The sequence below is a fragment of the Lathyrus oleraceus genome, chromosome 5, assembly GCF_024323335.1.
Source record: "Lathyrus oleraceus cultivar Zhongwan6 chromosome 5, CAAS_Psat_ZW6_1.0, whole genome shotgun sequence".
Lineage (NCBI taxonomy): Eukaryota > Viridiplantae > Streptophyta > Magnoliopsida > Fabales > Fabaceae > Lathyrus > Lathyrus oleraceus.
In genome coordinates this window covers 449,763,708-449,786,485 of record NC_066583.1, presented here as the reverse complement: position 1 = coordinate 449,786,485, position 22,778 = coordinate 449,763,708, and the positions used below count along the sequence as shown (strand labels likewise).

At 41.5% G+C, this 22,778-nt stretch overlaps 1 pseudogene; it reads left to right on the top strand.

The window, feature by feature from the left end:
• The first annotated feature begins 16,572 nt into the window (after window positions 1–16,572).
• Window positions 16,573–22,778, top strand: part of LOC127081279 (uncharacterized) — a 32,324-nt pseudogene continuing 26,118 nt past the window's right edge.

The window sequence follows — 22,778 nt, the reverse complement described above, 5'->3', positions numbered from 1 at the left end:
TGGGCTTGAAGTGAGTGAAAAAACCATAAAAACTTGCCCAAAATGGAAAGTCAACCATTTCCAAATTAAGTAACTCTTCCAATTCCTGATTAAATGATGAATCCCTGATCCAACCTTGATCAAATTTCACATGTAGGCTCCCCTAGGCATGAATTTTGAGATTCCACTCTCAAAAAGTCAGGAGTTGACTTTTTTGGCCCCATAGTTGACTTTTCCCAAACTATCTGATTCCTGATTCCAGTGATCAATTGAAGCACTTCTGGCTCAAATAAAAAGCCGATTTTTTGTATGTAGACCCTTGTAGACATATGGAGGGCCATGGAAAAGAGTTTCACCCAAAGAATCAGAAATAAATTGATTTTATACCAAACCCTAATTTCAGGGCAAAGTTGATCGGGAACTGATTGCACTGCTTGCCAATGGATCTTTCTGTGATAATTGTGAGTCTTCCTAGGCCAAGCTGCCTCTCCAATCATGACATGGATGAGCTCCTCTACTTCCAACCAAACATTTCCTGTTGCAGGTAGCCATGAAACCCTAATTTCACTGATGGATTAAGGATCATAATAAGATGCCTAGAGCCACCTGAGACCCTTGAGACTTGTATACTTAGAGAATGAAGTCCAATTCTCAGTCTTGCTTTGTGTGGGGTCCTTCTGTTAAGGAGTGATCAATCAAAACCTGATTTCCATGTCACTAATGCAGTATGCAATGAGTATGACCTAGTATGATGCCAATGAAGTGTGAACATAATCCCATGCTTCCAGGAAAAATTGTAGGGTAAATTTTGGGGTATTACAGTTGCCCCTATTCAATCAACTGGAAACCCGAAATGAAGATAGCAACGGCTTTCGCATTTTCGAGGTATCAAGGGATTGAATACAATAAAAACCCGAAAATTTACACTGAAGTAGGAAAGTGAAAAATAAAGTAATAATGCCTGTCAGGATCGGCAAAGAGGTGGTCTTGAGAAAAGAATTCGTCTGGTACGGTGAGAGTCGGTCTAAACACCGAAAAAAGAAAGTTAGCCTGAATACCAAAATAAATGGTAACACAGAAATAACCATGGCCTGAATGCCGCTCATCAATCTAAATACTGGAAATGACTTTGATCTGAGGATCGGAAGATACTAGATTATCAAACATCGGTCTGAACACCGGGAAATTGGCCTGAGCGCCACTTCGATCTGAATATCGGAAACTGGCGTGAATGCCACAGGTTGCATCGACCTGAACGTCGGAAACTTCTTCGATCTGAACATCGGAAAACTGGCTTGAGTGCCACTTCGGTCTGAATACCGGAAACTGGCCTGAATGCCACAAGTTGCATCGACCTGAACGTCGAAAACTTCTTCGATCCGAACATCGGAAAACTGGCCTGAATGCCACTTCAGTCTGAATACCGGAAACTGGTATGAATGCCACAAGTTGCGTCGACCTGAACGTCGGAAACTACTTTGATCTGAACATCGGAAAAATGGCATGAATGCCACTTCGGTCTGAATACCGAAAAATGGCTTGAATGCCACAAGTTGCGTCGACCTGAACGTCGGAAACTTCTTCGATCTGAACATCAGAAAACTGGCCTGAATGCCACTTTGGTCTGAATACCGGAAACTGGCCTGAATGCCACAAGTTGCGTCGACCTGAACGTCGGAAACTTCTTCGATCTGAACATCGGAAAACTGGTTTGAATGCCACTTTGGCCTGAATACCAGAAACTTGCATGCCTGTCAGTATCGGCAGAAATAGGGAAAATGATAATTGAGGCGACACGTGGGCCAACGACCCCTGCTGGGAATAATAAAGGATAAGTCATGAACAACCTTCTGTCTGAGTACTTGAAACAAACTTCTGGCTTATCACTTGGGATACCGAGAATGTCTTATGCTTTACATGCGTATGTTTGAATTTTTCAATGGCGTAATGCTCCATGAAAATGGAAATGCTACGCGATTCGAGAGGATGCAATGCGATATGATTCTACATGCAGGGATGCGAAATGCTAGGTTAGAGAGAACACCAAGCTGAGGCAAGGAATTTTGCTGGGGAAATGATCACGATCTTCTGGACCCAGGCAATGCTGTTGGAGATGCACAGCACAATGAACTCTGCGGGGAAATGACCAGCCACGCGGTGTTCTGGCAATAACAAAATACCGAGACTCTGACTGGGGAGAGAATGGCACTGAAAGCTTGCTGATAAGGAAAGCGACAGTGGTTTTGGCAACCATAATCTGCGAGAGAGACGCCTCAGTGTCGCAACCTGAAAAATACAGTGCGCGAAAAAATAACCGGCGAAAGAAAATGACAGAAGAGTCGCCACCGTGCGTTATTCATCCCAAAGGAGGGAAAGGAAACGCTCGAAGTAAACCTGAAAAAGGAAAGGACAAGACGGGGTCTCGCAACCAAATCTTGGGTTCGGGAGTCGGTTATGCGAAGGGAAGGTATTAGCACCCCTACGCATCCGTAGTACTCTATGGGATCCACTTTTGTAGTTCTTGTCTAAAGGGTGTGAGTTTATCTTGTGTTGTTTACCAAAAAAAAAATGTTAAATGAAAATGACTCGCGCGGATGTCGCATCCACTGCATACGTATCTCATCTGAATATGAGAATCAGAGTCTTCGTAGCTCGGCTGACCTATGGGTTGGGGGGATGTGTTCGCTAAGACATCGCGTCTTATGCCTACGTATCTCATCTGGCCTGAGAATCCGAGCAAAACGTATTTCGGCTAACTATGGGGTTATGGATTGGGTTTTGGACGAACGACGTCACTACGCAATCTACCGGATGCTCGACCTTTGGAGACTTACCTGCCTGTAGTAGAAGGAGTTAACGTGTTGCTTTGGGTTTTAGGGTTTGGGATGCTCAAGGGCTAAAAGGCAGTTCTTGACGAAGGAACCGCGCTACCTGCAGGGATACGAACACATACAAAACAAACATGTATAAAGTAAATGTGCCAACAAGGGGCTCAGAAGTAAATAAACAAAAGAAAACAAATGCCTCCTATCGAGGTCTTCCAACTAAGAAAGCGATAAAATGCGGAAAAGAGGTAAAAGTACCACACGGATAAAGATCCGAAGTAACAACAATTAAAGGAGTAAGAAACCCAGGGATCTCCCAAGCTAATGCCATCAAAGAAAGGTGAGTCAGTACAGGTAATCAGAATGAACCTCCAGGGGGTATCCCACAAATAAAGTGGGAAAACCACGCAAACCATCTCTGCAAGAGTCTATGAGCCCTCACAAAAACTCAACAAAAGGGTTAGTGAAACACGATAAGCATTTTTTTCATGGATAACAGTATGGTTTCAGAAACCTCAAACCCTGTGGCATACATTTCAGAAATCATGTGATTAAACATTCAAGGCATAGGTTTCACCCATTCATGCATAATTAAACCCGTGGGCAAAAACATAATGAAATTCATCCATCATACCTCATACATTCAGATGATCCAAATTAAGAGCATAAAATCATGGGAATGAGGCAAACCTGATGGGAGAGACCGGTTGAAATCAAATGGCACAGCTGGGTTTGCAAGGCAATGTTAGGGTTTGCGTGAGATGAAAGTGTGTGAGTCGGATTGAATTTTTCAGAGCTGCCTGGGGGTTGCTCTGAGTTCTCTGTCAGGTTTCTCTCCAGGTTTTGTCAAGGGTTTTGTTTCAAGGAAACCTCAGAGTATTTTGCTTCTCTTCCTTTTTCTCAAGTGAAGCCTTGGTATTTATAGACTGAATTTCATGGCTTTGTGGGCTCAAATGATAGAGACCAAAGTCCAAAATTTTTTGTTATATTTTATTTATTTATTTATTATTATATTTATTTATTTATTTTTTTTGTTAAATTTTTTTATTTATTTTTTTTCGTTTTTTTTTTATTATTATTATTATTATTTATTTATTTATTATTTTTTTTCTTTTTTTTTTCTTTTTTTTTTTTTTAAAGTTTCTTGGATCTAGTTCTGATTGACATGATGAAATGCTAAATGAATGCATGAATGAGGAGGGCAAATTTTGGGGTGTTACACTCAGCAGGGGAAGCAAACACCAATACGATATCGAGATTCTGTTTCAAGGAAAGAGACCATGGGTCTAGCGTCGAGATCATTGATCTGGCATCGAACTCTAAGGAGCAGCCGCTTCTGCTGGGAAGATACAGTCTGACACTGTCGACCCTACTGGGGAATGTATAATTTGAAACGAATGCTTGGGGAAATACAGTAGTGAGAACCTGCTGGGGATTGAAGAATCCAATGCTTAGACCAACCTTGCAGGGATAAGATACCAAATACCAACTGTTGAAGAAAAACATCCTCGATCATCTGCTGGGAACCTTAAGGAAATGCCCCGAGTGTACCTGTTCTGAATAGACGATCCTGTCAGACCCCAATTTTGTCCCTAAGATCCCTCATGGCATCATAGCATGGCATTGCATAGCCTCAAGGATCATTGAGCATCTTGGCTCTTTTTCCCTTTGGGTAGGGATCTCCTGTGAGTGGTTTGAGATCACCAAGCATGCTTGAATTTTATATCATTGCTTTTCTTGTTTTATTCACTAACCAAAAGCATAAATATATGTCACTAACATCTGTTGTTTGTAGCTTAAGCAATCACCAAGTCAAGAGCTTCAAAAAGATCCTTTGTGCAAGAGATGAGATATTTTCTTGGGATGAGGACCACATGATTATTATAAGGAGCTTACATGAGCTAGGGTTTCATTTTGAAGCAAATTTCACCAAGTGGTAGAGGCTAAAGTCAATCAAAACATTTCAAGGTCATCTGAGGACCAAAAAGTCAACTGTGCAATCAACTGAGGGCTATGAGGTGGGGAAATGAGTTGAGACACCTCAATCATGTTCAAATAGGGTCTATTCATCATTCTTAACATCCATCTTGAAGATTCAAAGGTCATGGCAAAAGTTACTAAAAATGGAGAGTCACCTGTAATTCAAAGTTTCCAAATTTGGCAAGTTTTTGGTCCACATTCAACTTGACTTTTCAATATCAAAGAAGTTTCAAATGGATTTTTGGTGAACATGGAAGTTGTAGATCTTTGTCTCCCCTTTCCAAAAACTCCTAATTCATGTCCATATGATGATTAGTTGTGGAGTTATGGTTATTTGATCACAAGGTGTACATGGAAATTCAAAATGGCATAACTTTTGATACAATGCTCCAAATTGGTTCATTCTTTTTGCAAAATGCTTCTCAAGTTCAAGGCATCTCAAAATGACCTCATTTGTCTCAATTATGCAAAGGAATCATGGCCAAATTCTCATTATTTCACATGTGTTCAAATTGAAGAAATTATTCATCATTCCGTTTTGGCTTATGATACAAGCAAATTGACATTCCAATGATGATCCTTGGTTGCTATTGAGTGAATTCCAGCCATTGCATGAGAGGTTGCACGTGGATTATGGCCTTGGAAGCTTAATGTGCATTTTTTGCAAATGGATTCATATCTCACTAATTATGATTAATGGATGGCTAATTTGATTTTCAGTGTGATTAGCAAGGGATATAAATACCAAAACCCTAATCCTAACTGCCATAACAAGCATTTTCATATCCAAATTCAAAAACTCCCTCCAATTTTCTCTCTCTTCGAATTTTGATTTTCTCCACACAAACACAAAAAATTCTTGCAGATTCTTGATCATCATGCTTCATTGAGCAAGAATCAACCACTATTTTGAGCAATTCAGCTAGATTTTGAGCAGTTCATGAGCATCCACATGGCAATGGAATCTGAAAATTGAAGTAGATCCAGGTGGTTTCAACTGATTCTCTTTGCACAAAGCTTCAAGGCAAGGTCAAAGGAGTAGATCTGGAGCTTCATAGCCTGTGAGATCGTGAATTCAAGAAGCTCCAATTTCAGGTGAGTTGAAATTCATTCTCTCCTTTTGCTGTTTTATGATCATAGATGTGAAGAGCATGTTGTGTAGGTTATGTAGATATGTTTAGAATTAAAAATGGTTGAGAATTGAGCATGTATGATGAACTTTAAGTTTAGATCTAGAAAATGTTTTCATTCGATCTGGAAAATCCATGAGGAATTAGGAGATTTGGATAGCATATTTGGAATGTACATGGCAAGGCGATTCGAATGATGTAAGCCTTGATGATTTCTGGAAAATTTTGGTCTGAACTCGCCGGAATCGCGCCGGAGAAGACGACCGGAGACTGTAGCTCCGGCGTCTGAGTGAACTTAGGGTTTTGCCATGTGTGTTACCATGTGTTTGCTACGTGTATGAATGATTGGTAGCGATTGCTTTGACCATGCCATGCGTGTTTTGACTGCTGATGTGTGTATGCTGAGTCATAAATGAAACGGTGTGTTTCAGGCTTTTGAATGTGGACCTTCGAGTTGTTTTTCGCGCCAGATCGTGTGGATGTGATTATTCTGATTTGATTCAAATAAAATACATTTCCCTCCATTTTCTATTTTCATTTTATTTGTTTAGTTCATTTTGTAAAATTCATAAAAAATGAAAAAATGATCCAATTTAATCCCAATTTTTTTCATAGATTTGTGTGGATGTCTACTATTTTTTGGTGCTGATTTCATGATTTGTTGATGTCTGGATTTTTATTTGTGAATTTTTGATTGAACATTGTGCTAATTTGATCTATTGCCTTCAATGCATTGTGAAATTTTCTATGTTGAGCTTCTTGATCCAATTTTTTGCATGCTTGACATTCACACATGATATGAATTTTTGATCATTGGTTTGGAATTTTTCTCATATGATATCATTATTTTTGACACATGGAGAATAATGTGACAATTTGTGTCACATTTTTGACATTGATTGGATGTATTTTTGTTCATATATCATTTGAACCTTTCTGGATTTGATCTTTTGCATATTGATTGTTCATGGCATGTGGAACTTGTACAAAAAATATCAAGGTCATTGCATGCATTTCTGATTTGATATGGATTTTCTAAATTGCAAGCTCATTTTGTGCATATTTCTTGGTCATTGCATTACATAGATCATTTGAGATACTTTCTTATTGATCTGATGCTGGTCCTTTTGAGGACATTTTGTGAAGTGTTTGAATGTGCATTGTGTAAAAGATTGGGTTCTGTTTTGGTAATTTGATTTGGTTTTGAATCTAGTCTTTGCACTAGTGTTTTGTACATGAACTAACTTGGTTTTGTGTTTCAGGTTTGGACACTTAGCATTGATGGTTGATTTGTTCTCACTTTGTGAGATGCAAAATGACATTGAGTTCTAACCTATGTTTGTTTTGTAGGATTTTAAGTGATGTGGTTAGCTCATGAGTTCATTTGAGTGCTTGGGCATTGTGCATTGAATTGTGTAATTGTTGGAAAGTTTCACTGTTTGTCTGTTGGTTTAATAAATGAAGTACTGACTGTTTAGTCCTTGTACAGGTACCTTAGTTGCTTGCTTGCTTTAGCTCTTGCTTGAGCTTTGGATTGTGGTTGATACACCACTCAGGTAGTTAGCTTCTTACTTCATGTAGTCTGAAGTCCTGTCACCTTTTTGGCAGGCATTTTGCTGGCAAGTCCTCCTTCAGAGGCTCTGTTTGTGTTTGTTTATGATTGTGCCCAAAGACCTCCAAGATGAGGCATGTGATACTTGATAAGACCTCCAAGAGTTGAGGCAATTGACGGATAAAAGGGATTAGTAGCCAATCCCCCGTTATTCAGTGAGTCGTTCTTTATGCTCGCACTACGTGCTGATGCTTCTGAACATGTGCCCAAGATCTTTGTCCTGAGTCTGTCAAGTGGAATAGGATCCCACTTTCTGGATCCCCATGCTTTCTTTGTCACGAGCTCACCCTGGCCAGGGTTAAGAGCATGAGGTCTCATCCTCATTTACACTTTGATCAGCTTCACCCTAACGTTCAATGTTAGTGGTTAAGAGCTACAGATTACCCATTGCAGTTTGGCTTGTTTGTCGAGGTTGACATGACCCCTCTTGACTAAAGCCCACCCATTGTTTGAGCTTCTTGTTTGGACATAGTGTGTGATTTTTGTTTACTTGTGAGCTTTTGATGTGTGTGCTCTTGAACTAGGAGTTTCCATTTGAGCTTAATTTGAAGGATCATTACCATGTTCATTCTAAGTGGAGGATACAAGGTACATTGAGGATCTCTTATGAGACTTGTGTGATTGCTTATGCTTTGTGATTGCTTATTCCAAAGGATGGGATCTACTTGGATCATCTATATGATCTCAAGAGAGGAACTCCTAGTGTGGTTTCATTTCTTATCCCTCACCTTAGGACTTAACCCTTTGTTCCTCATCTCTCCACCATAACCCAAACCAAAAACCTTTTGTGCATACATTTCATTTGTTTTCAACATTAGAAACCTAAGCCTTATGCTTTTGATTTTCATACTTTCTTTTCATAACACTCATTTTGAATTGAATCTTTAAGTCAACTTTGACCATTTTGTATATACTTCTAATTGGTAAATATAACCCATTCAAATTTCTTTTGTGGTTCCAATGTCCACTTCTTAATCAAATTTTTCATAACCTTTAGCTATTAGGTTTGAGTTATCTTTGTGGTAGATGTAATACTCACCTTTGTCCTTAGTGATGGACAATGAGCCTTCCATGCTTATTATAGGGTTAACCCCTCACTAGCATCTTGAAGCTATCCTCACATGGTGGACTTATGGTTTTGGGTTGAGTTTTCTCCCTTTGATAACAAAAGACCTTAAGGCTTTTGGACCAATCAATACACTCATTTGTTGTTTCGAGATTTTTACCCCGAACTACGAGGTTTTGATCCTAATCTTTTTATAAGAGGGTACGTAGGCAATGGGTTTATCCATCCAAACACAAAAATGTAAATAACTTGTATATTCTCTTCTCATATCTTCAATCATGTTTGCACAAATAAAATTTTCACTAAAACAATAACCTTTGCAACAAGTATGAAAAGGGCTCCCTAGGAGTACCTAGGATGTTTTGGGTGCCTAACACCTTCCTATTGCATAACCAACCCCCTTACCCAGATCTCTGTTTCTTTTACTAGTTTTGTTTGTAAAACTTTTAGGTTTTTGTTCGCTTTCTAACCATTCCTTTGGATAAATAGAAGTGCGGTGGCGACTCGACTTTGTATGATTTACCTTGGATTTAGTCAATATCTCCAATGGTAACGAATACCCCGCTACAGAAAACTGGCGACTCTGCTGGGGACTGAAATTCCTAGTGGGTTTTGCCAACTTTTCACACTTGTTGTATTATATTGTTTTGTGACATATTTTTGTGCAATTTGGGATTACTGTATTGTATGTAATGATTGAATTGCTTGATATTAATTCCTTGCATGCTTGGTGATCTTTGTGAGATGAGTTCTATACCCGAACTCGAGTGCACTTAGGATAGGAGAATGGCGTAGTCTTGTCGACTTGTGTGGAGTTATTCCTTAGTAAGTTGACTTGCAAGTCCATTCACTTGGTGGAGGTCATGTTGGGATCAATAATGTCACACAAGTAAGTTGTGGTTAGACATTACTCTTTCCAATATAGACCTTAGAAGCCAAGGACCTTAGTTTACCAAGCCCATCTTGGCCTATTTTTAGGATGTAGTGCGGAAGTCGTTCAAATGTAAGATTTGATACGATTGTTACACGATACTACACTCATAAGAGTCTCTCTTGAGAATATATTTGGAATACGAGTAGTCGTTTCTCCGATAATATTCGAAAGATGGGATGATGACTATGGGAACCTCTTGTAGAACATGTTCGGCAGGTTTAAACCCTAGTACATTCCCTTTGGGTGGTTCTTAACCGAGACTCCATGCTCGTGACTTGCAACAAACCCTTGATTCATGGTTGATCCGTTCATGTATCCTTAATATCAATGGAACTTGGGTGTTGATAAGGTGTAAACCATAATCCACCAAAATGGATGATTGATATTAAGGATAATATGATCCATCCCATGACCTTTGTTTGGTGTGCTTTGCTTGATCCTTGAGTGTGATTGTTGCATTCATGCATTCATGCATCCATTTGCATCCATGTCATCGATAATAAAAGAAATTTTCAAGGAACTTAAGGGGTTTATTTGCAAAATTTTCAGACATGGAAAGACAAAGAAGGAATACAAAGAAGTACAGCTTTAGACAGCCAGATTTGAAAGAGTTAAGGAATCTGACATCCTATGTATTAGATCCCTTGGGTTTCAAGGCTCGCTTTGGGAAGCTTCTTCCTCTTCTGACTACTCAGGTGGATGAAGGGTTGATGAGTGTATTGGTGCGGTTTTATGATCCCTTGTACCGTTGCTTCACGTTTCCGGACTTTCAGCTTTTGCCTACCCTTGAGGAGTATGCTTATCTTGTGGGTATACCTATTCTGGATCAGTTGTCGTTCAGTGGCTTGGAGAGTATTCCTACTTCTCAAGAGATAGCTGACCTGTTGCACATAGATGAATCTATGATTGGTGCTCATATGACTACCAAAGGTGGAATTCAAGGTCTCCCTTCTGAGTTCCTCATTGCTCAAGCTACTGTCTATGGGAAGGCCATGAGTGAGGATGCCTTTGAAGCCATTTTTGTACTTCTCATCTATGGATTGGTATTGTTCCCCAACATCGACAAGTTTGTGGATGTGAATGCTATTAGGATCTTCTCCGCTCTTAATCCCGTTCTGACTCTGTTGGGTGATACCTATTTCTCTTTGCATACGAGGAATGCAAAGGGTGGTGGTGTCATTGTGTGTTGTTTGCCTCTGTTGTATAAGTGGTTTATTTCTCACTTACCTCAGACGGTCGCCTTCAAGGAGAACAAGGGATGTCTACGGTGGTCCACGAGACTTATGTCTCTCACTAATGATGATATCTCTTGGTATAACCGTGTATATGATGGTGTGCAGATTATTGACTCTTGTGGTGAATTCTCCAATGTACCTCTTCTTGGTACATGTGGTGGGATTAACTACAACCCTGTTTTAGCACGACGTCAGCTTGGGTTCCCCCTAAAGGATAAACCCAATAACATTTTGTTAGAAGGTGTGTTCTTTCAGGAGGGTAAAGATCCTCAAGGCTTGAAGGGCAGAATGGTTCACGCTTGGCGCAAGGTTCATAAGAAAGGAAGGAAAGAGCTTGGTCCGAAGAATTGTATTGCTTTGGAACCCTATATCTCGTGGGTAAGGAAGAGAGCATATGAGTATCTCATGCCTTACGAATATCCGAGACCTACACCTTTGGTTGTGGTTGGGCCTTCAACCCTCCCTAATCAAGGAGTAGAGGAGTTGAGAGACGAAGACCTATCACGTGCCTGGATCCGTGAAAGGGAAGAGTTGCTTCAGCAGATTAAGGAGAAAGATGATTTGATAGAGTTCCTCGAGCATCAGGTTATTGATGATCCTAATGATGCATGGACTTCTCTACTTCCCCAGTCTTCCAATTTTTGGAAGAGGAGGTATGATCGACTCGCCAAAGAGAAGGCAGATATGGAGGCAGCTTATGAGAGGGAGGTGAAGAGGCTTCGTGCAGCTTATCTTCCTGTGTCCTGAGCTTCAGATGATTGTTCCTAGGGATCCATAGGATGATTATTTTCCTTTTCTCTTGTATATGATTGACAAATGTTGTACTTCTTTTCCCTGATATTATTTGATGAGATATTTCCATATGCAATAAAATGTTAAATATTTCCAAAACTTGCAAATAAAACCCTAGAGTTCATTTAAAATAAAAACAAATCATATGCACCAGCATTGCATGCATCATATGCATAAGCAGGTTTTGTTCCCGGCTTCTGGTCCTGTGGTCTAACTCTGTGTTCTTCATTTATTTTGAAGACAAGCTGACTCACCGGTACTACACTATAGCCAACTCTTCAAGACTGATGGATCATCTAGAGCAAGAGAACCGTGAACTCAAAGAAGAAGTCGCCAGACTGAGTGCTTTGATGGAATCGTTCCTGCCTGCCCAGGGCCAGTCTTCTCCGACGCCCTCAACTCCTCCTCAGAGGACAGTCATCTCTGAGATTGTTTCCTCAACTGTGCCTGCTGCCAGTGCACACTTTGTAGCGACAGCCATGCCAACCGGGTTTCCGTGGGGGATGCCTCCTAATTTCATGCCTGAGGGCCCTGCTCCGACTTTTGCTTCTATGCCGGCATCTAGCCCGGTCCTTGTTGTTCCTCCTCCTGTCGTGCATACCGTGCCTAGGGTAGACGACACCATCTATCATTCTGAGCCATCTGAGGACCCAGATGTTCATGAGAAGATGGACGCTATGAAGGATCAATTTCTTGAGCTTCGCAAGGAATTGAAGACTCTTATAGGAAAGGATCTCTTTGGCAAGTCTGCTGCCGAATTGTGCTTGGTTCCCAATGTGAAGATTCCTGTGAAATTTAAGGTCCCTGACTTTGAAAAATACAAGGGAAACACCTGTCCTCTCAGCCACCTGGTCATGTATGCCAGGAAGATGTCAACCCAGACTGATAACGACCAGTTGCTCATCCATTACTTTCAGGACAGTCTGTCCGGTGCCGCTTTGCGCTGGTACATGGGGCTAGACAGTGCGAATATCCGATCCTTCAACGACCTTGGCGAGGCCTTCGTCAAGCAGTACAAGTATAATGTGGATATGGCTCCCGATAGAGATCAGCTAAGGGCCATGTCCCAGAAGGACAAGGAAACATTCAAAGAGTACGCCCAGAGGTGGCGAGAGTTGGCATCACAGATCGTGCCTCCGCTGGAAGAGAAAGAAATGACCAAGATATTTCTGAAGACCTTGAGTTCATTCTATTATGAGCGGATGATTACTAGCGCTCCTTCTGACTTCACCGAGATGGTGAATATGGGGATGCGGTTAGAAGAAGGGGTTAGAGAAGGACGTCTGACCAAAGAAGAAGGCTCTTCTGCCAAACGTTATGGGGCGTTTGCAAAGAAGAAAGATGGAGAGGCACATGTTGTGACCTCCCATGTGAAACCTTGAAGACCCTCTGTGAGGAGGAAGACCGTGCGTCCCGCCGGTAACCAGCACCAGGTGGCTCATATAGCACCTATTTTCAGAGATAATCAACAGTATCAGCAACATAATAACAATCAACAATCACCTCAGCAATATCAACAACAACAGCATCGTCCGCAACAGCAGGCCTACCAGTCTCGCAATAGTAATCAAACCAGTACGAGTTACGAGAGGAAGAAGATCACTTTTGATCCTATTCCGATGACATACGTAGAACTATATCCCTCTTTGATAGAGAGGAAGTTGATTACTCCGAGAGACCCACCAGTTGTACCTGCTAACCCTCAGTGGTGGTATAAGCCCGAATTGCATTGTGTATATCACTCTGGTGCTCCCGGCCACGATGTGGAGAACTGTTATCCTTTGAAGACCAAGGTTCAAGACCTTGTGAGGTGTGGCATTTTGTGCTTTGAGGACGTAGGTCCTAATGTGAAGAAGAACCCATTGCCCGAGCATGGGAAATCTGTCAACATGGTCCAGGGTTGCCCTGGCATGTACAAAGTCAAATATGTCAGTCATATCCGACAGTCGTTGGTCGAGTTGCATTGTTTGCTGTGTGATTATAGTCACTATGAGCACGATCATGATAGATGTCGAATTTGCCCTGTTAACCGATTGGGTTGTCGCCAGGTGCGCAAAGATCTTCAGGAAATGCTGGACGAAGGAGTTATCGAGATCCTTCAGAATAGGAATGTTGACGAAGATGAGCCAGAGGTCAACGTAATTTCCCCGGTATTCAGGATGCCCGAGCCTGTTATCATTAAGTACCATGGTAGCAAGCAGAAGGTCTCTCCTTCCTTTATCATTAAGCCTGCCGGTCCAGTGCCGTATTCTTCCGAAAAGGCAATTCCCTTTCGTTACAACGATGTTGCTGTAGAAGATGGGAAAGAGATGCCTTTGCCATCCTCCTCTGTTGTGAATATTGCTGACGTAAGTGGTTTGACCCACAGTGGTCGCGTGTTTTTCGCACCACCGAAGCCTCAAGCTAAGGCTGATTTTGTTGAACGCCCGATTGGGAACGCTGTGAGCACCCCGAATTCGGCACCTGTTGTTAAACCATCCTATGTACTGAACACTCCTACTTCTATTGTCCCTAGTGGCAATGAGAAAGAAAACTGTGATGAGATGCTGAGGCTCATCAAGAAGAGTGAGTACAATGTTGTAGACCAGCTTCTACAAATGCCATCCAAGATATCCGTGTTATCATTGCTTCTGAATTCAGAACCACATAGAGAGGCTCTACAGAAAGTTTTGGATGTGGCATATGTAGATCATGATGTCACTATAGAACAGTTCGATAGCATTGTTGCAAATATTACTGCTTGTAACAATTTGAGTTTCTGTGACTCTGATCTCCCTGAGGAGGGAAGAGACCACAACTTGGCTTTACACATTTCCATGAATTGTAGAGACGACGCCATGTCCAATGTGCTGGTGGACACTGGGTCATCACTGAACGTATTGCCAAAAACCACTCTCTCAAAACTGTCTTATCAAGGGCCTCCCATAAGGCAGAGTGGAGTAGTTGTGAAAGCTTTTGATGGGTCGCGTAAGACTGTGATTGGGGAAGTTGATCTCCCGATCAAGATTGGACCAAGTGATTTCCAAATTACCTTCCAAGTTATGGACATTCACCCATCGTATAGCTGTCTCCTAGGCAGACCATGGATTCACGAGGCTGGTGTCGTGACATCCACCCTACACCAGAAGCTGAAATTTGTGAAGAACAAGAAACTGGTAGTGGTAGGGGGAGAAAAGGCTCTCCTGGTTAGCCACTTGTCTTCCTTCTCATACATAGATGCTGAGGATGAAGTTGGAACTCCTTTCCAAGCTTTATCTATAGCTGGGCCTGTTCAGAAGAGAATTCCTTCATTTACTTCCTATAAAGATGCGAAATTGGCCATTGAGTGTGGTGCAATTGCTGGTTTAGGAAAAATGATTGAGCTGGAAGACAATAAGTCACGGGCTGGCATTGGCTTTTCTTCTGGGGTCTTCAATGAGAAAGGGTTGTTCAAATGTGGAGGTTTCATCCATGCAGGTCAAGATGAGGAAGTTGCTGCTGTCTTGGAAGAGGATGCAGAGGACTCTGACAATTTTGTCATCCCTGAAGGGGTCTGCAACAATTGGGTCGCTGTGGATATTCCTACAGTTGTCCACAAGTCAACGTAATGATCACTTTGTTTAAAAACCCTTCTCCCATTCCAAAAGGAGAAGTGATGACATTATTGGCAACATAAATACAATGATATTTTCATTCAATAAATTCATGTTAAATGTTTGTTTTTCCAATTATTTTCCCTTTTTGCTTTTTGCATGAAATTGGTGATTACATAAAACCCAAAAAATAGAATAAAATCAATCTTTTCATCTGCATAATGATTTGCCTTGTTTAATTTCTAAAAGCTTTTCATATCCAAAATTATTATGCAGGTTGATTTCTAAACCCATTGAACATAATGATCCAACGCCATCTCCCAATTTTGAATTCCCTGTATTTGAGGCAGAGGAAGATGATGTTGAAGAGATTCCTGACGAGATTACCCGTCTACTTGAGCATGAAGAGAAGATCATTCAACCGCATCTTGAGAATCTGGAAATAGTCAACTTGGGGTGTGAGGATTGTGTGCGAGAAGTGAAGATTGGGGCACTCCTGGAAGAGTCTGTTAAGAAGGGGTTGATCGAATTGCTACGAGAATATGTCGATATCTTCGCTTGGTCGTATGAAGACATGTCGGGTCTAGATACTGATATTGTGCAACATTTCATGCCTTTGAAGCCTAAGTGTGTTCCTGTGAAGCAGAAGCTCAGAAGAACTCATCATGATATGGCAGTGAAGATCAAAGAAGAAGTTCAGAAGCAAATTGATGCGGGGTTTCTGGTGATTTCTACATATCCTCAATGGGTGGCCAATATTGTGCCCGTGCCTAAGAAAGATGGAAAAGTCCGAATGTGTGTAGACTATAGAGACTTGAATAAAGCTAGTCCGAAAGATGATTTCCCTCTACCACATATTGATATGTTGGTAGACAATACAGCTAAATTCAATGTCTTCTCATTTATGGTCGGATTTTCCGGATATAATCAGATTAAGATGGCACCCGAGGATATGGAGAAGACAACATTCATCACACCTTGGTGAACATTCTGTTATCGAGTGATGCCCTTTGGTTTGAAGAACGCCGGAGCCACGTATCAACGAGCTATGACCACCTTGTTCCATGATATGATACACAAGGAGATCGAGGTATATGCTGATGATATGATTGCTAAGTCGAGAACGGAAGTTGAACATGTAGAGCACTTGTTGAAGCTTTTTCAGCGTTTGAGGAAGTACAAGCTTCGTCTGAATCCTAACAAGTGTACATTTGGAGTCCGTTCTGGCAAGTTATTGGGCTTTATTGTCAGTGAAAGAGGTATTGAGGTTGATCCTGCAAAGGTCAAAGCAATACAAGAGATGCCTGCGCCCAAAATTGAGAAGCAAGTCCGAGGTTTTCTTGGCCGCTTGAATTATATTTCCAGATTCATATCCCACATGACTGCCACATGTGCGCCGATATTCAAGATCCTCTAGAAAGATCAGTCTCATGATTGGACCGAGGATTGCCAGAAAGCTTTCGATAGTATCAAAGAGTATCTGTCTGAGCCTCCAATCCTGTCTCCGCCTGTAGAAGGAAGACCTTTGATCATGTATCTGACAGTTCTTGAAGACTCGATGGGTTGTGTCCTTGGTCAGCAAGACGAATCAGGGAAGAAAGAGTATGCTATTTACTACCTGAGTAAGAAGTTCACTGATTGTGAGTCTCGATACTCAATGCTTGAAAAGACATGTTGTGCTTTGGCTTGGGCCGCTAAGCGTTTACGCCAGTATATGATAAATCATACAACTTGGTTGATATCCAGAATGGATCCAATCAAGTATATCTTTGAGAAGCCTGCTTTAACAGGGAGGATTGCCCGTTGGCAGAGATGTTGTTATCTGAGTATGATATTGAGTATCGAGCTCAGAAGGCTATTAAAGGTAGTATCTTGGCTGACCACTTGGCACATCAGCCGATTGAAGATTATCAGTCAGTTCAGTATGACTTCCCAAATGAGGAGATTCTGTATTTGAAGATGAAAGATTGTGATGAACCTACACTCGACGAAGGGCCAGAGCCTGGTTCCAAATGGAGTATGGTATTTGATGGCGCTGTAAATCAGTACGGAAATGGTATTGGGGCAGTAATTATTACTCCTCAGGGCACACATATTCCTTTTACAGCAAGGCTAACTTTCAAATGCACGAATAATATGGCTGAGTATGAGGCCTGTATTATGGGATTGGAAGAATGTATTGATCTAAGGGTCAAACATCTCGATGTTTATGGTGATTCGGCCCTCGTTGTCAATCAGATTAAGGGTGAATGGGAAACGAATCATCCTGTCTTATTCCATATAGGGATTATGCGAGGAGGATTTCAACGTTCTTTACTGAGGTTGACTTCCATCATATTCCTCGAGATGAGAATCGGATGGCAGATGCTCTCGCCACGCTTGCTTCGATGATTGTGGTTAAGTATTGGAATGAAGTTCCCAACATCACTATGATGCGCTTGGATAGACCAGCTCATGTATTTGCAATAGAAGAAGCGAAAGATGACAAGCCATGGTATTATGATATCAAGTGTTTCCTCCAGAACCAGGTTTATCCGCCTGGGGCATCTGTGAAAGATAGGAAAACTTTGAGGAGATTGTCAGGCAGTTTCTACCTCAATGGTGATGTGCTTTATAAGAGAAATTTTGACATGGTTCTGCTCAGATGCGTGGATAGACACGAAGCAGACCTGTTGATGACTGAGGTCCATGAGGGTTCATTTGGTACTCATTCCAATTGACATGCCATGGCTAGAAAGATGTTGAGAGCAGGCTAGTATTGGCTGACAATGGAGTCTGACTGCTGCAAGTATGTGAAGAAATGCCATAAGTGTCAGATTTATGCGGATAAGATTCATATTCCCCCGACACTTCTGAATGTGATTTCATCACCATGGCCTTTCTCCATGTGGGAAATTGACATGATTGGCATGATTGAGCCGAAAGCGTCTAATGGACACAGGTTTATTCTCGTAGCAATTGATTACTTCACTAAGTGGGTTGAAGCGGCATCATATGCAAGTGTGACCAGGCAGGTGGTCGTGAAGTTTATCAAGAATCAACTTATATGCCGTTATGGTGTGCCAGATAAGATCATTACTGATAATGGATCTAACCTGAATAACAAGATGATGAAAGAGTTGTGTAGTGAGTTCAAGATTGCACACCATAATTCTTCTCCTTACAGACCCAAGATGAATGGGGTTGTTGAAGCTGCTAATAACAATATCAAGAAGATTATCCAGAAGATGGTTGTCACGTACAAAGATTGGCATGAGATGCTGCCATTTGCTTTGCATGAATATCGTACATCTGTCCGCACTTCAACAGAGGCAACCACTTTCTCTCTTGTTTATGGCATGGAGGTCGTACTCCCAGTAGAGGTAGAGATCCCATCAATGAGAGTCTTGATAGAGGCCAAGTTAACTGATGCTGAATGGGTTCAGAGTCGTTATGACCAGCTGAATTTGATAGAAGAGAAGAGGTTGACTGCCATGTGTCATGGTCAGTTATATCAGCAGAGAATGAAGCAAGCTTTTGATAAGAAGGTCAAGCCTCGTGTGTTCCGAGAAGGTGACCTTGTGCTCAAGAAAGTCTTGTCTTTCGTGCCCGATTCTAGGGGCAAGTGGACTCCAAACTATGAAGGTCCATATGTTGTTAAGAGAGCCTTTTCAGGCGGTGCTTTGATACTTACAACTATGGATGGGGAGGATTTCACTCGTCCTGTGAATTCAGATGCAGTCAAGAAATACTTCGCCTAGAAATAAAAACAGAATGGCTCGCTAAGTTGAAAACCCGAAAGGGCAGCTTAGGCAAAAATGGGCGTCTCGGTGGATTAAAAACTCGAAAGGGCAATCCAGGCAAAAATAGAGACATAAAAAATGAATATATGCATCCCGCTAGATTGAGTACCTCATCCTGGGGAAATCTAGGCAAAAATCAGGGATTTGGCAAGTAACTGCATCCTGACAAGACTGTGTTTTACAGCTGTCGTCCATCAGAGATTCTTGTTCATTCGTCGTCAACCAAAGCTTCGAATACATCAAATCCAGAATTGGTGGAGAAATGGTCATTATGTTCAATGTAGCCCTTTTCCAATATATATCACCAATTTCAAACTTGTAAATATCTATGGAGTCTTGCCATTTGCAGGCTACCATTCCATCAAATAAATTCGAGCCTTTTATCCAATTATTTGCACTCTTATTTGTTTCTATTCAACAAATATTTTGGCATGTTTTAATTGAGAAAATATCATTGTTTTGAATAAATGAATTTTTCATAAATTGTTTTTTAAACAAAGTGAACATTCACAATGACAAAAGGATACTTAGGAGATCCTCAATGCTCTCCCAAGGGTGGTATGATCCCCAACAGGGTAAGACATTTGTTTATATCCCTGGCATAACTGTATCCTCTTCTCCCAGAATATGTGTTGTGTGGTTTATCCCACCAGGTAGAGTGCTTGTTGAGATGTTCACCACTCTCCCCTTCAGCAAAGCAGTGATCTTTCCTCCTCAGTAGCTGTGTACTCTTTGGAAGGTTCGGTATTTGGTTGTTGATCCCCAGTATTCCTTCATTTCCTCAGAAAAATCCCCAGTAGAGTTGTTGGTGTGGTGGATTTTATCTGTGATGGATTCCCCAAGTAGAGTGGCTTGGGTGGCAGATTCTACTTGTGCATTAAGCTATTTTCCCCAGCTGAGACTTATGGTTCATCCCCGAGTGGTATGCTTGTTGAGATGTTCACCACTCTCCCCTTCAGCGGAAGAGCGATCTTTTCTCCTCAGCAGGTGTGATCTCCTTGGTGAGTTTGGTATTTGGTGGTTGATCCCCAGATTTCCTCTTATATCCCTCAGATGGATTCCCCACTAGAGTTGCTTTTGTGGCAGTTTCTGCCTATGCAATGAACTTTGTCTTTACCCAGCCGGATTGACTGATGATTCATCCCCCAGAGATTTTGTGATTTCCTGGTATCTCTGATTCTCCGGCAGATTGGATACTCTCCGTTGGAATTTTGGGCTTCCTCCCTTGAGATGTAGTACCGGACGGCTGTGTGCCTTTTCCTTTGGAGTTGTTTGTGTTAGAATGTCTGTTTGTCAGCATTCATCAAACATAAACCACCCATATGTGCATATATAATTCATAACATTTAGATATTCATGTTTCATTTTTTTCCATATATCAATTGTTTGTTATCTCCTGATATCTGGTGATGTATATCTCCCCAAGTAGATGTCTGTGTCTGATCCCTCAATATAGAGTCAGCCCCTTTAAGCAGAAAGTGTTTATCTTTCCTGCCATATTCCCCACTGAGTTATATCCTCGTGGACGACGGTTGTTTCCGTTTCCTCCCAACACATATATTGGGATGGGTTTCCCTATTGAGTTATATCCTCGTTAGGATGAGTCTCGATTCAGTTTGCCTTTTTGGTTTGATCCTAAATTGGCCTCTCGTGACTGTCTTTGGTGTTCCCCTTTGATAAAATGAATAATTGCTCAGTAATCAGTAATTATTCACCTTATCCTCAGTGGAGTTTGTGGTTTTCTACCCTTATATCGGTAGTTGTAAACCCTATTTTCCTCCCCAACGGAGTCTGTGGTTTTCTACCCTTATACCGATAGTTGTAAATCCTATTTTTCCCTCCCCAACGGAGTCAGTGGTTTTCTACCCTTATACCGGTAGTTGTAAACCCTATTTTTCCCCTTTGCAGAGTTAACCCTTGTTGTTCATCCTAGTTGATGACGGTTAATCTTCCGTGGTTTTCTACCCAGTATCCGGTAGATGTAATCCCCTCTTTGACGGTTATCATTATCCAATATTCGGTATTGATATTCCCTCCTTCTCTTGGATAATTGCTCTGATTAAGCAATTTTATCCCCAGCGGGTCCTCTTTCATTTACCGTTTGCCGGTAATGTTTGTTGCTCCCCTTGATTGGTCATCATTATATACCTAGTTTTGGTATCCCGATGCCTTTCTCTGTTCGGTCGATTTATCCTTTATTAACCCAGTAACCGGTTGTGGATAATCTTCCATGCGAGTATATTATCTACGTTCCGATGGTAATAGATCATATATCTCATGCACTCTTTGGTCGAAGCCTTTTGTTCTTCCCCAGTTGAGTAAGATTCGTGTCCCTTTTGCGGAATCGAATATCCATCCTACCATTTGCAGAGTTAACCATTGTTGTTCATCATAATCGATGACGGTTGCTTTTCTGTGGTTTTCTACCCAGTTTCCGGTAGATGTAATCCCCTCTTTGACGGTTATCATTATCCAATATTCGGTATTGATATTCCCTCTTCTCCCTGGATAGTTGCCCTGTTTACGCAATTCATCCCCAGCGGGTCATCTCTCGTCTACCCTTTTGTTGTTGATGACGATTGTTTCTCTCCTGGATTGTTCATCATTATATACCTAGTTTTGGTATCCCGATGTCCTTCCTGTTCGGTCGATTTATCCTTTATTAACCCTGTAACCGGTTGTGGATAATCTTCCATGCGAGTATATTACCTACGTTCCGACGGTAATAGATAATATGTCTCATGCACTCTTTGGTTGAAGCCTTTTGTTCTTCCCCAGTCGAGTAAGATTCGTATCCCTGTTTTGGAATCGAATGTCCATCCTATAAACGAGTTTGCGTTCTGCCCTCTTTTTGGGTGATGAGTGTTTTGGGAATATTCCCCAATTCATGCTTTGGTTGGTCACCTCTTATATGCCCAGTAACCGGTATCCCTGGTGTTCCTTCCTTCTACTCCCTATTATGACTTTGGTCCCTTGTGGAGTCAGATTTTCCTGAGTTGAGATATACCTTTTAGATCTTCCTCAGATGATTTGGTTGATTGATATCTCTCACCCTTATACCGGTCTTAGATATTCATTCTTCCCGAGCTTGTTGTTCTCTCACCCTCATACCGGTGATCAGATCACATGTCTCATTGAGCTTGTTATCCAGTAACCGATAACACCTCATCCCGCTGCTTCCCCAGGAGAGTCTTTTTAGACATCCCCAGCGAAGTATCTGTTGTGGATAGTTTTACTGTGTTGGCATATTCCCCAACACATGCATCTTTGAGTTAGCTCGAGTCTTTCCAACGGATTTATTCCCTTTGGAGACTCTTTTCCCCAGCTTTGAGTCGTGACCTGCTCACGCGGTTTCAGTCCTTTACTCCCCAAGTTTTGAGTCGTGCCCTGCTCACGTATTTCTTTCTTATCCCCACAAGAGTCCCTGGTGGAGTCTCTATTCCCTAGTGAGTGTATTACTCCTATGGATTGTCAATTTCTCCGAATGTCTTCTTTGTGGACCCATATCCCCACAAAGTTTGTTTGTTTTACATACATACATTTGCATTATGAGGTCTCTTAGGGACCAAAATTTGTCTCTTTGTTATTATTTAAGCCCATTCTACCTCGTCGAGACGAAGATTTTAACCTTCACTTCTCCAACTAGAATGACCTTAAATAGGGGCATCTGTAAGACCCCAATTTTGTCCCTAAGATCCCTCATGGCATCATAGCATGGCATTGCATAGCCTCAAGGATCATTGAGCATCTTGGCTCTCTTACCCTTTGGGTAGGGATCTCCTGTGAGTGGTTTGAGATCACCAAGCATGCTTGAATTGTATATCATTGTTTTTCTTGTTGTATTCACTAACCAAAAGCACAAAAATATGTC